Source organism: Rattus norvegicus, chromosome 15 (assembly GCF_036323735.1).
Source record: "Rattus norvegicus strain BN/NHsdMcwi chromosome 15, GRCr8, whole genome shotgun sequence".
Taxonomy (NCBI): Eukaryota; Metazoa; Chordata; class Mammalia; order Rodentia; family Muridae; genus Rattus; species Rattus norvegicus.
In genome coordinates this window covers 103820683-103834534 of record NC_086033.1, presented here as the reverse complement: position 1 = coordinate 103834534, position 13852 = coordinate 103820683, and the positions used below count along the sequence as shown (strand labels likewise).

General features: G+C 47.2%; 1 protein-coding gene across 14 annotated transcripts in view; it reads right to left on the bottom strand.

Moving 5' to 3' along the window:
* Positions 1 to 13852, bottom strand: part of Mbnl2 (muscleblind-like splicing regulator 2) — a 157694-nt gene that overhangs the window by 115293 nt on the left and 28549 nt on the right. For 3 of the 14 annotated variants that reach the window (XM_063274621.1, XM_063274624.1, XM_063274625.1), the window contains exon 1: positions 11627 to 11762. The exons of 10 other annotated variants lie outside the window; for them this stretch is intronic. The gene's annotated coding sequence lies outside the window, so the exon portion shown is untranslated. Of the gene's footprint in view, positions 1 to 11626; positions 11763 to 13852 lie in introns of those variants that run through there. One more of the 14 variants, NM_001415048.1, reaches the window with a different exon arrangement.

Below are 13852 nucleotides of genomic sequence, written 5' to 3'. Positions count from 1 at the left end.
CTCAGACAAGCCCAGGCTGAGGACCCCCCAGGTGTCCCACTTTGTGGATAATTTGCACATTTCTGAAGGCAAAAACATCCATCGTGTCCAATCTTGAGGCGCAGATTGATCAAAATATAAGAGCGCCTTAAGGGAAACGGCTCTGGGACGGTTCATCACAGCCTTCCTGGTTCACTCCTGGTCACCTGGGCTGCCTTAGCCGCCTGCCAGATGAGGCCTCCTGGGGCACTGATTAAAGGATCCTTGCAAAACAAACCGGTTTCTGAGTCAGACAGTCAAGGACTCATTAGCCATTGAGTAACTCAGAGGAGAGGATCCCTTTAATGTTATTTTGCATACATGCAATTACAGTGAAGAGCTCTTGTCCCTTTGACTTCCTAGTCCTCATTTTTTTTTACACAATCTTTGGGTTTTAACATTTAAAAATTTAAAATACACATCCATTCGTTTCTTGGTTCGAGATGGCATCTCTCTATTCACTGTGCAGCACTGGCGAGCTCGGACTGACTTTCCTGCCTCAGCCTCACCCAGAGTGCTGGGGCATGTGATATCATGTTGGATTTTTCATGGGTGGTAGTGGAAAGCAGGGATATTCTTCTAGATAGACTCTTACTCTGTAGCCTTGGCTAGCCCAGCATATACTAAACATCCCAAACGTGTTTTGAACTTTGGCAATTCCCCTGCCTCAGTCTGCCAGGACATGTCGTTGCACATGACTTAAACACATTAAAAGAAAATGATCTTTCCTTCCTGGGAGGAGCTTGAGGTCTGAGCATTCCCACCTCCATTTCTACTGCACTAACCGAGCTCACAGGGAGCTCTCTCCACCAGTGAATGAATTAGCCACATCCCCTGCCTATCAGGTGCAGACACAGGAACTATGGGAGAGTCTGGAGGAGCCACCAGCTGAAGTGTCAGGGCTGAGAGCCACTTGACTCTGAGGAGTGGAGGTGATACTGTCCAGGAATCAGTGCCTTGGAGAGGAGATGTCAAACCAGGCTTCCCTCAGACAGCTCAGTGGACCAAGACACAGAGATGTCAAAGGAAAGAAATTAAAGAACCCAACGGGCTTCTCACAGAAATCAGAAGACTGGTGAACATGGTTACCTCCAAAAACATTTCTTCTTCTAAACCACTTCCATTCGGTGTCTTCCTGACTTATTAAAAATTATCTATAAAATGGTGCTTTGGCAATTAAGGGATGAGAACCAACTTTGCTAGCCTGGCTTCTAGTCTTCCCTCCAGAAAACTGCTTGAACCCCTTTGAGCTCAACAAGTAAGGGGGTGAAAACACCCAGTCTGTAAATATCTCCTGCAGCACAACATAGTCAGTAGTACGCAAGGTCTCTCTACAGAGCTGCTCTATACTCATTCAGGTTCTTGGAGATATTTACGCTAAATTTGAGGTTCTAATTTCTAAGCTGCCTTAGTATCACTAATGTCTTTAAGAACCAGGCAGTTGTATAAACTGGGACAAGGGTTTTTCATTAGATTGTTGGAGTCACCAGAAAGCATTTGGGAGCTTTGAAAAACCATGTTATTGGGTGTAATTGTGTTAGTAAATACAAGCACAGAGACCCACAAAGACAGATGGAGAGATTCTGTGTCTTTAACAGTCTTGAAAGCCAATGAAATACATATTTAAATAAATAAATACATGTGTATGTGAGCGCACTCACACACACACACACTCTCACACACACACAAATACGCACACACACAAATACACACCATAACACACACACACTCACACACACACACTCTCACACACACACAAATACACGACACACAAATACACACACACACCACACACACCATAACACACACACTCACACACACACTCTCTCACACACACTCTCACACACACACACTCTCACACACACACACACATGCACACACACTCAAACTCACACTCACACTGCTGAAGGAAATGAGGCAGATCCACACACACACCAAGGTCAAGCAATAGGTCACCATTATCTATGACAGAGGCAATAAAGGGAAAGACTCTCAGCTAATTTTTTTCTCTGTGGCATGTCTCAAAGTATAAGTGGAAAAGTCATAAAATCCAGGGTTCATTTTAATATTTGAACATTTCCAACCTACTTTCATAGCCAATTCCAGGGACACACAGAGACAGAAATCTCATCTTTAATTAGAAGAAAGAAAAAGTCTAAATATACTCTTAAAGCCACAGTCAGAGAGAATATATTCAGCACATATTGTATTCAAATAAAACAGTTCTTTCCATTGTGTTTTTCTACACAAATACAATTCAGCTAGGAGATGCTGGGGTTGGAAGGAAAGTGACCCCATTAGATAACATTAGGCACAGTGGTCCATGGCTTCAGCTAGACAGGGTGACAGAGACCCACCTTTCTCTTTAGAATGTCCCTTTCCTGCCTGGTCACAGTCTGCAGTGAACACATCTATCCAGCTGTCCCTTGTCCTTTTCTCTCTTTCCCTCTTGATGACAGCCCAATGGCCACTCCTTCTGCCTGCTCTTATGGCTTGGATCTGCATGCCCCCTACATACTCCTGTTTTTATTTTTATTTTCTCATCTGGTGGTGCTCCTTTGAGAGACTGTGGGACTTCTGTATTGGCTCCCGATGCTGCTGTGACCTGAGCAGACTCTGTCACACACTCCTGCCTCCCTGAACTGAGAGACCCACCATGCTTTTCCCCACCAAGATGCACCAAAAAGTCCCTGGAACCCTGACATAACCATCTCCTTCCTTTGGCTGTTTCTGTCAGGTAGTGTAGGTTCAGCGAGGCAAGAGAGATAAACACGCCTACACACGCTAGGGCTCCCCTTTGACATAATACGAATGGAAGGGATTCCTCAAGCAGCCAACAGACATACATTTAAAACACTCAGTGCACTGCTATAGCTGTAGGTAATCAAGCTATAAGGTATATACATGTATTAGAGTCAAAAACTCTTATCTGCGTGGACATGGCATATGTGTGATACGTGTAGAAAGGTTGTCACAAGCCTGGCCAGTGGCACGGTTTTTTCAAAGATTCACTGACGTCAGATGAGACGTGGCAGCTCTGCTTCTGGAAGCTTGGGGTCGCCCACCCACAGTAGTGAACAGAGGAACTGGGAGAGAACCAGGTGTGTGTGCAGCACCTGCCTGAATTAAACCCCCAAGTGGTTAGGGAACAGACTTCAGTTTGCACAACTGCTGTAGTCTTTAACAACTCATAACACCAAGACATCACAGGACTAAAGCTTGGTGTGAACAGATAGAGCAGCCGAAGGCTCGGCTTCTATCACTGCAATCCGACGTCTTACATTATGAAACTGCCTGCCAGGACACTTAGATGACAGTGGCCGTTCTTCATAGAGTCACGCAAAACATCAAAGCCTGTCCACTCACATCTGCTAAGTTCCAGAGTCCTGCTCTGAGCTTTCTCAGTGCACCTCGGGGAGGGGTGGTCCTCCTGGAGAAGGGTGACGGGTGTCTCGGGTGTGCAAGCATACTTGGATATAGTGAGCCAGCAAAGTGAGCGCCACGGACCTCAAACCATGCCGAGCAAAGGATGAGCAGACCTCTCAACATGTAAGAAGTAGGGAACTGTCAACAGCTTGAGCAATGGTTGAATGGGAAAGGAAAACCCAGGAAAACTCTTCTGTAGTGATGACCGGCAAAAAAAGACCCCATACAGATCCTGGGTGGTCGTCAGGAAGCAGTAACATTTGGGGATCCGTGGGGACGTGAAAGGGATAAGGCAAAGAGAACTTCCAAGTGTGTGTTCTGTGTGGGCAGAAGCACGGGGTGCTATGCTCCAGGTGAAGAGCATTGATCAAGAAGTCGGGACCACTTGGGAATGGGGTATAGAAGCCATGGCCATGAGGTGACACCAGAGCTACTCAAGATGTCAGCTCGGGCCATGGGATGGCTAAGAGACATACACACTCCCCGAGGGGGAGCAAGGACAAATCAGACTTGTGTATGTCTCTGGAAGACGAACGGACAACCTGAGCGAGATTGGGCACAGTTCACTTAGCTTCTTAGATGTGACAGAAGAGCAGTGCAGACCACCAGAAAAAACGGGCAGTCTCCATGTCCACTGCGGCAGGACAGCGAGGTAAGTGTGTGGCATGAGGACAGGAGCGACCACAGCGCAGACACAACCACGGGGAACTTGCTGGCACAGAGGCAGCAGAACAGGAGGACAGACAGCAGGACTGCAGGGGGAACACCCATGCTTCTGCACTGATGCTGCATGGGACCCTGGGCAGCTCTGTTCTGGAACCTCAGCTCCTCAGAGCAAACAGAGGATGAGGAGAGCACACAGAGGAGGGGTAGCCTCCCCAACTGTCCTTCCTAGGTTCCCTTCTTCTGGGATTGGAGGGAAGAAAACAGGAAGGAGCTTGGGAAGACGGTGGGCGAGAGTGGGAGTTGGTGAGCTACAGATGACCTGTGGAGGAAGGAGGAAAGAAGGCATTGGCTCCCGGAATGAAATGACAAGCTGCTCGATTCTTCCTCAGGGGTAGAAAGAGGGTGGCTTGAAGCCACACAACCGGAAAATCAACTCTAGGTAGCTAGCTGTCTCTGTCACTTCAGTCAGGTCAGCTGTCCAACCGCCACGGGAGGGGTGGGGCTGGGTCCTCGGATAGATGCCACTGAAAGTGAGAGCAAGGGTGTCGGGTAGTAACTCGACACCGGAGGAAGGCGGAGGCAGAAATATGAAGTGTGTTAGACAATGGGGCTTCCGGGGAGAGGTAGGACCTGGTCCCGGATGGAAGACTGGTCTTGTGTCTCTCTCTGCCCGTTGCTGGCTGGCTTAAGAGAAGGGAGATGCACACGTAGGTTAAGACTTTCGAGGTGCAGTGCACACCACCAGGAAGTCCAGAGGCAGAGGGAGACTGCTGTGCAGGAGGAAGCAAGGCTATTCTCCCCCAGTAGAAATTGTGTACGGCATCACGGGAGTCCATAAATATCTCCGTATGTGCCGACGTGTGGCTGCCTACACGCCAAGCCGCAGCAGCGAGTGACGTCAGAACTGGGCGTGGCCGATACTCCTCACCGAGAACGGTTTAGACAAGGGCTCAGCACACCAGGATCAGGTGCTCAGAAAACAGAAGAGTCAGCAGCTTCCCTTCTGCCCACCACGTGGCTGCTCAAAAAGTGCGATAAGAAACACACACAGGTGTCACCTAGAGAGAGGCAAGAGCCGATGGCCTAGGAGGAGCAGCGTAGAACCGACTGGCAGGCAGATAATGGCTCTCACCCTGGGGTTAGCATATTTAATGGTGAGATAAGACCAGGGTAGAGCCCAGAACAAACATTTACTGAGCATCATTAGCGATTAGGCTTTTCAGGTGGAAGGCAACATGGAGAACTATGGCAGAGTTCATGCCTGGTGGAACAGGAGCACGCTACAGTACCTTCTAGGCCTCTGCTTCAGAGCTCGTCTGTCCAGTTGCCTGGCTTTAAACTCAGGCAATTTTTAGAGCTTGAGACTGCAGTGTCTCCCAAAGACCCATTCTCTCTGCTCCTCTCTTTCTCTTCGTCCTTCTCTTCCTCCCTCAGATACCCTGCACCTGATACACAGTCGAGCAACATGGACAAACCTCCTTAAGAGATTCAGGATGTGGCGGCTATCCATTTTCTTTGCCTCTCCATCGCCAAACCACCTTTATTTCTGTGTTTATTCACAGTATAGGCTCCCAAGCCATCTACTTCCCACCTCACCTCTACTTCCCACCTCACCCCTACTTCCCACCTCACCCCTACCTCTCACCTCACCCCTACCTCTCACCTCACCCCTACCTCTCACCTCACCCCTACCTCTCACCTCACCCCTACCTCCCACCTCACCCCTACTTCCCACCTCACCCCTACTTCCCACCTCACCCCTACCTCCCACCTCACCCCTACTTCTCACCTCACCCCTACCTCCCACCTCACCCCTACTTCTCACCTCACCCCTACCTCCCACCTCACCCCTACTTCCCACCTCACCCCTCCTTCCCTTCAAACAATTAGCACAAAGGAATCTAGTCAGAAATATGAGCAGATCGGCCCTCTGCCCACCTCTACGTGACAGTGAAGAGTTTTACAATAGTCAACAATGGCCTTCATGGTTGGTCCCTGCCTTCTCTGACTTCTTCTGCCTTCGTCTGCAACGACCTTTGTGATTGGTCCCACAGCTTCTCTGGTAATCTCTCTCGGTCGTTGATCCTTCTGGACTTCATCTGGCTCCTTGGGTAAGCAGCACACGCTGCCTCCAACCTTTAACCTCATGGATCCTTCTGCTGGGAATACTCTCCCAGACAGTCACGTCTTGGAGGTCACCCTACGGGGAAGCCTTTTCTGATGTAACATTGCATCAGTGCTCCCTGCTCACGCTGGCTTGCCCTGCTGTATTTCCCTCCAAAGCCCTCGTCAGGGTTCAGTGCTCACACACTTACTTTACAGCCAGAATGTGGTGGCTGTAAGAAAGGGACGGGGTCTGCTGTCTATCCGCCGGCACCTAGCAAAACACCTAGCTTTGGGACATAGCAAACACTGGACCAATCCTTGCTCGACGAGGAGTGAGCACAAGAATGAATGGGGACCACATGGCTGGACAGGCTCCAGAGCTCACCGTCCGCGCCTGCCCCTACAGCGCACTTTGTTCCATCGTCAAGATGGGACTTGAAACAGTCCTCAGACACTGCTGTTCTTGCTATTATTTCTGCTCCCCAGGAATCCAGGTTCTGAGCTCTAAGAGGGAGGGGGCTTGGCAGTTTCTAAAGCCACTTCTGTCCTTCAAGTTCTGTGGCTGTTGGATGACTGGCAAGGCTGGTTTAAGGAGAAATGTATTTTTAGGGACTCTTGTGAAAAATCTTATCAACTCCACTGCATTTGACCTAGATTTGTTAGCAGGCCCTTTGAGCCATGGGATCTAATGGGAGCATATGTCATGGGGAGGGGGACATCTGTAGAGTGCAGACTTGGGGGGATCTGGAGGGAGTGGAGGCAGCGGCGCTATTCCCTGGCACTCAGCAGGTAAAGAGGGTCAGGGAGGAAGAGAGCCAAGAGGTCGGAGAAGTCATAAGCCCCAGCTGCTTGAGGGGCTTGGCACCTCAATAGCTGTGTTATCCTTCCTCCCGTTTTCCTCTCCCACCAACACAGTAGGAGCTGTTTCTGTGAGCCAGGTCTGAGCGGCAGCCACCTCAGACTTCCTTGTGGACAGGAAGGAGCTGCTGAAGGTGCAGACCTGCAGGAGGGTGCTGGTGCCTCGGGCTATCTGGGGGAAAAGCCATTGAGCCTGAGAGGCTGTGAAGAAGTCCTTAAAAGACGGTGCTCCACTGGCCTCCCACTTCGGCCTGTCTTGTTCTAGCAAGCTGAGCAGACGCTCAGAATAACTAACGCCCCAGTACTGGCACATCCCTGAGGATACCTCAGACAGTGGCCTCCTGTGAGGCAGGGCCAAAAATGTGCTTCCTAAGGTGAGGACATCAAGACACACCACGCTGAGAACATTCCAGCTCTTTCTACTTCTGACCAACCTTCACTATTCGTGCAGTACACAGCAATACTGGAACAGAACCAGACATGACACACGGGGAAGGAAAGTTCCACGGGCGAACACACCTTAGAGAAGACGGAAACCTGCTCGCTTGCTTGGACCCTGTAGGTGTCAGCATGGACAGACCTGTGACCTACTCGTGATGACACTCCATGAACGCTGAACAAAGCAAGTCTTCCCCACGCCCTACTGTTTGAACACAGACAGCAGAACCCAGGAGTTCAGGAGCTATTGACAACGAACGGCTCGGAAACAGATTTTGCTTTCCAGAAATTTTTCTTTGCTCTCGAAGGGGTTGTCTGTGTCGGGGTTGGGGGGGTGCGATTTCCAGCCACACTTCTTTATTGCCATTGACATGGAATGACTCAAGCCACAAGAATGAGTGGTCTACCTAAGTGGGTTTGAGTCAACCATTTGCCTTATCTTAAAGGAACCTGAGCTGTTACTGAAATCAACAACCAATATTACTGTGTCTGAACTCTGAGGAATAAAATGGCCCAGGCAATAACGTATAACGGAGCAGCCTGGACACACGTGGGCACTATGAGATGACGTCAGTGTCCGCTGTGGGGTGGAGGGGAGTGCTAGCGGAGGGCTCCTTGCAGTGGGCACCTCCGTCTCCTTCACTTGGGCTCGGCTCCTTTTGTCACTTCTCCTCGGAGGCTAATCACCACCCAGCTCCGCTCTCCTGCCGCCACCACTTGTCATCTTTTCTAAGCAACTTCGCCCTGTGCTGTGTCACCATGGTAACCATGGGCCAACAGTTTGTCACTGAGAACCAGGGAGAAAGGAAGCAGCTAAGGGCTGTTCTGGCCCTGGTCACCAGTCACACCTGGGTACCAAACAGGCTTCTTCCCATTTTATGGAACGGGAGACTGAGGAACCGGTCCGCAGTCTCCTAAAGCTTGTCCATGGAGGATGAAAGTGCTAAAACTGAGGAGTTCGCCCCACAGTGAAGCTGTAATTCACATTTACTTCCATTGCAACGGCCACCCAGTTCTGAGCATTAGGGTTGTGTCTGGGGAACAGAGGCCTTGTAGACCCCACTGAACCGCTCTCAGCTTAACTGTTGGCACTCCCCTCCATTTTCCAATATACACGTCACACTCGGGTGCAAGCATTTTGGTTACCCAGGCCTACGAGCTGGTGGACTCCATTCGGCCTTGCTATTCCCTCCACCCGGGCACTGCATTTCTTTAAAAAAAAAAAAAAAGTATCCATTTTCTTTAAGTTTTTTTTTTTTTCTTAAAGAGACACACTGCTAAGATGGGGAATTAATAACCCGGCATAACCTGTGATACCCGCCCTCAAGACAAACTCTCAAGTCACTTGTTCATTATCTTCTGAAATGATTTTATCATCCGGGTTCCCATGTGCATACTTCAATTGCTCTTCTAAGCCTGTTTGCTACTCAGACTGGTCTGACCTCTTTCTCAAGAGAACCAATGGCTTAGAATCAAACCAAACCCGACAGAGGGAGGGACGGGATAGAGAGAAATGAGAGGGGCAGGAAGAGGGAAGAAGGGGTGGGGGGAGAATCTGAATAACACTTTTCTTTTATATCCAGATTATTATAAAGCCACGTGCTGGCTTGCTTTAGATATGTGTCTGGCATATTCCCCAAACCTAGATGGTTTACTTCTGCCCTGCTTTGGTCATTAGCACATGTCTGAAGGGTAAGGGTAACTCGAACATGCATTATTCTTTTGTTTTTAAAGTGTGACTTGCTGATACCATCTACTGTTAACTAGCAGTGAAGTGTGAAGCGATGATTATGATTACAGTGGGGCCCTTGTGTGTGTGTGTGTGTGTGTGTGTACGTGCATGTATGTGTGTGCGCATGTGTGTGTGCATGCATGCATGCATGCGTGTGTGCACACGTGTGTGTGCATGCATGCGTGTGTGTGTGTGTGTGTGTGTGTGTGTGTGTACATATGGCATCTTGCCTACTGAAAAGTGTCTTCTTTGTGGGCATCAAAACACCTCCCTCACACTTTACAGGAGGATGCCTCTGATAAGAGAGGTGCTGCTTAATTAGGTTCCCAGCACTGAGAGCCAGAGACACAAGCACGAGCCCTAGACATCTATCTGCATTGAAACTTCACTCTGATCATTACACTGGCCCATGGACGTATCTGGAAGACTTAAAGAAAACCAGAACTAGGTATTGCCGCATCTGGAGCCATGACAGGGAGCCGGCAACACTGTTGATGGGAACGTCCGTTTAGGTCACTGATCAGCCCTGCAGCAGCAGGCAGGAATGGGAGTCTCTGCCTGTTTCCACTTTTCCAGTAAGAATGACTCATCAGTTACAAATACTCTGTAAGTCTATCTACCAGCTCATCCTGCTGCCAGCCGCTGTCACTAGGCCTCCTCACTCATCGGGAAAGCATCCCAAACTTCTGCAAATCATAGTTCTTTTTGTTTTTAAACCAATCAGATAAGGAATGTCTGTGACCCCAGGCTAGTCCACTGCAAGGATTCACTTCTCTCTGTCATAACTGATGGCTTAGTTCTCCCTTCCCTTCCTTCCAAACAAGGAGTCCTTGGAGTGTGTGTGTGTGTGTGTGTGTGTGTGTGTGTGTGTGTGTGGTGGATGCCAGAGAGCACTGACTCAGTCACCCTCTTCCTCCACCCCAAGCACAGCTCATTAGGTAAAAGGCTCATTAGGTTCCCGAGAGAAAGGGCCGCCAGCATTTCTCCCTCCAGAACGGAAGGGTCCTTCCTTGCTTACAGATCTCCCTCTCTGGGAGTAGTTTGTTTTTCAGAAAATGGACAGAGTTCAAAGAGTCTTAACTTCTGTACACTACATCTCAACAGAGAGATCTGGAGCAAGTCACAATTGCCCTCTCAGCCTCAGTTTACCCACACACATGATCAGCCTCGACGAGGCAGAGGTCGCCAGGCCCAGATGAGGCGGCCACAGAGCCAAATGTAAACACTGCAGCCCTCAGAAGCATCGGCTGAAGTTCAGGTTGTTGGGAGCCCAAGAGAAAGTAAAATACTTAGGCGGCGAGTAACTTAAAATGTATCTTCCAGTAACTTAAAATGTATCTTCGATAAAGGCACAGACAGGAATGTAGAGGAAAGTAGATCTAAGAGCCTTTGAAAATAAACAAAGAGGCTTATTAACCAACCCTTCCAGGCCTGAAGAACGCAATGCTCTTTCCGCCTGCCATGTGGATGCTGCTAGAGGAGACACGTGAGAAACACTGATCAGCAAGCTACTTCCGGCTCCTTCTACCTCCGACATGCTAGCAACTGTGTTTCTTGCCTCTTAGAGAAGGGCGGATCTCCAGGGAGATGCCTGAGACCCGTGGGGATCTGCTTTGCTAACCTTGGAGCAGAAGCCAGGGTTCATTATAGCTAATAATCCGTCTGACTCTCTAGCCCTCCTCGGAGGCGGTAGTGACGCTGCTTCTGAGCCCAGAGCCTGCAAGGCGCAGGAGAACACTCTGACATCACTGCCACCACCTGGGCTGGGAACCCCATGCACTAATTTATTTACTGAAAAATAAGGAAACCGGCTGCATAAGCCACGGCAGAGCAGTGTGCTGTGGCTTCCAGTTGTAATTGCTCATCTCAGAAAGAGGCATGATTGCCTCCAAAACAGCCATCACGTATTATCTCTCTTTAAAACGTACACTGTCTGAACACAATAGAATAGATTAAAAGGAGGTTGAGAACTGTAGAGGACCACGTAACCCTGCAATCTTAAGAATCAAAAATAAAGGAGAAGGCACAGGGAAAGAAAAATGTCAAAAGGGAAGTTCAAATTAAATGTTTAGATTTTCTTTAAAAGGTGTTCTGGAAACACGTTTCAAAGCTATAGTAACTAGAACTGATTTTGTTTCACTGAAACTTTCACAAGCAAAATCTTGTTGGTCTAACTTCAGAATGTTGTTAAATACTTTGCCTCGCTATAACTAAATCTTTCCATCTTTACCTAAAATTCGGTGAATTATGCTTTATTTTCACAAAGAAAAATCATAATTATCATCAAATTTGGTCATGGTTTGTTCTAAGTTGCTTCTCTATGGCTGTGATAAACACCATGACCATAAGCAATGCAGAGAAGGAGAGATTGAATAGACTTACATGTTACAGTCCAGCATCGAGGGAATCCAGGGCGGGGGCTCAGGGCAGGAGCCTGGAGGCAGGAACTGAAGCAGAAGCCATGGAGGAATTCTGCTTACTGACTTGCTTTCTTATACAGCCCAGACCCACCCATCTAGGAATGGCACCGCCCACAGTGGGCTGGGTCGGCTCCCACACCAACCCAACGATCAAAAAAAAAAAAAAAAAGGTCACACAGATGTGTCACATGTGTCCACAGGCCAATTTGCTGAAAACCCATTCTGCAATTGAGACTCCTGCTTACCAGATAAGTGAACGTCTGTGTTAAGCTGACAAAACTAACCAGCACATGACTCTGTTGTATAAAAGCTGTCTCTAAATATCTAACTGCTCCTTAGCAGCATTAAATAATTAAAATTGGACATGTCTAGAAAAAAATTAAATTCCCAAGAGAAATCTAACACATTTTTAACATGTAAGTTTCCAGAAAATATCTTATGACATATCCATGAACCAGGATACAGATTAATGCCGTCTCTAAAGAGAATGTTGACTGCCACTAATCTACAAGGTAAAAGGTTTTGGTAAGAAAATTATTAAACTTGAAACTCGCTTAGATTCTCTGTATGAATAATGCCAAGATTTCTTCCAGTTAGACACTCTGAGGCCTCAGAAGCCAGGCCTCCAAAAACTGAATGGCAGCTATGAATGAGACCACTTTAATTTTTCTGTTGCTGGTGTCTCTAACATATTAGTATCAACTGGAACTATGAGAGTTTCAGGAGAATTTATGTTTTTTCTTGGCAATATTTTCCAACTATGAGCAACTCAAGCCAAGAAAATTTGCAAGCCCAACGATACATCCCTAACAAGGACAGACTAAGGAGTTGTAGCATGTAAGATGGACAGACGGACGGACAGACAGAAAAATAAATCACAGCAAGAAAGAATCATCAATCTTTAGTTTAAATGTATATCACAATCAAATTTTCTTTAAAACACGGACTTTACATGTGACCAATCTTAAGTATACTACTAGAAACTTCATTTATAACATGAAATATCTAATAAAAATGTAGTGTTTAAATAGATTTTAGTTAGCAAGATGAACAAAGTCTGATGCCGTCTCTTGGGACACTTGTAGCCATTATATACAATGTTTAAAATACTACTGCCTCACAAATTTCCAACATAGTCATTGGACAAAAAGAGACAAGTTGTCATCTGAACATGATCTGATTACAGACCCAGAAAACCCAAGAGAACTTACTTTATTCCTCATGTGGAAAAAGTGGGCTCAGTCAGATTGCTGGAAATGGGATTACTGAACAAGAGGTTTCTACCGGGGTTGGGGATTTGGCTCAGTGGTAGAGCGCTTGCCTAGCAAGTGCAAGGCCCTGGGTTCGATCCCCAGCTCCGAAAAAAAGAATAGAAAAAAAAAGAGGTTTATACCAGTGATCAGGCAGAATAAAATATTCAACTTATGTAGCTTCATAAACATAAGAGGACTAGGAGTAATTCTAGCTGAAAAACATACTGGACTGGCAGAAGCATGAATGAGTTTCACTTCAGGATGTGCAGTGATATTTAAATAACTCCACACAGGTAACCATTAGCTCTCTTTCTCCCTTCTGCTCTGTTTCTCTATTCCCTTTGTAGCTGAGGGACTCAAATCGAACGCTCATAATGGGTTCGTTGTTTTTAATGTGTCTGTGCTGGAGACGGAACTGAGGAGTTCGCATATACCAGGCAAATTCTTTTCCCCTGACCTCTTTCCCCAACTTTATTGTTTTTATTTAAAACAGAGAAATGGCTCAGCAGTTAAGGACATTGGCTTTTCTAGCCAAGGACTTGATTAGGTTTCCAGCCCCTAATCTGGGAGCCTCACAACTCTAGTTGCAGGATATCCAAGGCCCCCCTTTGGCCTTTACTGGTACTCAACCACATGTGGGTGGCAATCACTTACACAGACATGCCGGCATACACATAAATAAAAAATAATCAAAATTCTAGTTATTAATCCAAATTGTAGAGTCAATACAATTTTATTAAAATCTCAGAGGTTATTTTAGTGTTAGGGAAGGTTGGTGTCAGTGTGCTTATTTTGATATTTCTCTGAAAGAAGAAACAAAGAATTGACAGAGTTTTTGTTTTTTGGTTTTTTTTTTAAAGTAATCACAGTGCATGGGGGAAGTCTTAGAACATGAGGATGTTCTTTAAGACAATGAAGGCCACACTTGATTACTG